We start from the raw sequence: 2,171 nt of genomic DNA on the forward strand, positions 1-2,171 counted from the left end.
CAAAAAGAGATAAAAAAAAACCACAATGCTTTTTAAGTAAAAGCGTTGTGTTTGTTTTTTTAATTTACAAAACCACAACACTTTTTATGTCATCAACAACGATTTTTACAAAGCATTGTAAATGAGCGTTTTTTTTAAACCTACTGCAACGCTTTCTTTAAATGCGTAAAGAAAAGAAATAAAACTTGTTTATTTACTTTTTCAGGCACTTCACCTCAATCCAAACTTTTCTTCTAGCCCAGTTCTCAAAACCCTATTTCTCATATTAAATCAAGCCTCCAATTCGCTTTTCTCAGTTTTTGGGGTTGAAGATCTTGCGGCCTATGAGGGTGAAGAGGAAGAGCAACTGCTCCGAGGCGGAGAGAACCAGCGAGCCGATGGTGGTTATGTTCGATTTCAGGGCTACCCTCAAAGCCTCTCCACCCTTCCGAATCTGGTTAACTCTCTCCATCTCTCTCCATTTCATAGTTGAGCTAATGGTGTTTGTATACAACAGACAAGAAGAAAAAAAACATTTATTGGAACCTAGCGTCCTTTATGTGGACGTTTAATATGGGGGTCTTGTTATCATTCAAGCACTTGTAATGTTCTTATGTGACTCTGAAAAGCTTTACTTTTTATTGTATTTATTGAGATTTGAGGCATAACGGAGGGTTTTTTTCTGACACCAATCTGGATGACTCTCTTTCTGAAAAATGTTGCTCAAAGGTCAAAGTTCTTTTTGGCACAAACCTACAGTGCGTGTGCCACTGTATTTGAAAATCTACTTGAAGGCAAGCCAAACCAATGGTAAAAAGTTATTGCAAAGACATTTATTTCAATCAATAGCAGAATGTTATAGTGGTATCTCCATTTTTCACCAACTTGCTCTTAAAATTTGAATTGTATGCATAGACTGGGACAGAAACTGCATGTTTCCTCTTCGTATATAGGAACTTTTTTTCTTATGTCTTGGTTTTCGAGCAAGTTTGTTCAATTGCTTAGAGCCGACATTCGTAATGATCTGTTTGGAATATTACCACTGTTTAGTCTACTATGGTTTTGAATAAATATGACTTTATATATTGTTTTATTTCACATTTTTATTATTTTGTTTTAATATTTGTTGCTTTCAATTAACTACGTGTGTGTGTGTGTATATATGTACCCTCTAGTGTTTCGAGCGTATGAAAAATACTAATTTCGTTGACACGCTGTGGTACGTCGGATCTCCTTCCTATTCTATAACCAATAACCACCAGCGTACTTGCTTCGCAAATTATATATCTTGAATAAGAACAGTCCAAACCGTTGATCTCCCTTGTACTAAATCGTATTTCATCCGTTCTGTAATGCTCAGGTCGGAAAGAATTGATCAGGGTGCTTTGAATGTGCATACGGTGGATGACCCGGAGGAGGTTGCCAAAATGGCTGAAATGTTGGTGATTTTGTATTTACTCTTTTTTATTTATACTTCCTGAAAGTGGCACTTTTTGTGCGTTTAATTCCTGTTTTGTGTAGGAAATTAGCTTGTGAAAAGGAAGGTTGGTTGAATAATTTAATCAGTTCTTCCGAAGAAGGATTTGGGAGGGAGCAAGTTTTGCTTGACTGGAATAAAATTGCGGAAAAGCACGGAAAGTTCCTTTTGCTTGTAATTTCCCGCTCATTTTCTTTTATCCTGAATCATTTCATTTTTTTGAGGAATAACACATGGTGTGGAATTACTAGTTTTTTTTTGTGTGTGGCTAAATTGCTAATTTGAGAATGTTCCACGTTGAAATTGTTTTGTGGCATGACTAGGAATCTTATGTGCCTGGACATATTTCTTCAAACTAAATACATTATATTTTACTTAGTTTATAAGAAACTAACACGTTCTAAGGTATCTAATTAAGTTGTGAGATTTTCAATTACCCTAATATATTTATAAGAAATATTGGACATTAAGGCTAACATGTTCTCTGAATCGCAACACTGGTTTGTTAATTTAGACACTGTCTTATACTTATGTTTGTTTATAGAAGTTAATGTCTTTTGATACAATATCTAAATGTAAGTAGTATTTAAATGGTTTGAGACCTGCAAATTAAATGAGGAAGGGAATGTATTATGCTTGATGTATCAGGTATAGTCTGTTCTCTTTAATATATATTATGTACTTCTCCTTACCTATACAGAACACAAGTTTTTGT

Source organism: Henckelia pumila, chromosome 4 (genome assembly GCF_033568475.1).
Source record: "Henckelia pumila isolate YLH828 chromosome 4, ASM3356847v2, whole genome shotgun sequence".
NCBI classification, from domain to species: domain Eukaryota; kingdom Viridiplantae; phylum Streptophyta; class Magnoliopsida; order Lamiales; family Gesneriaceae; genus Henckelia; species Henckelia pumila.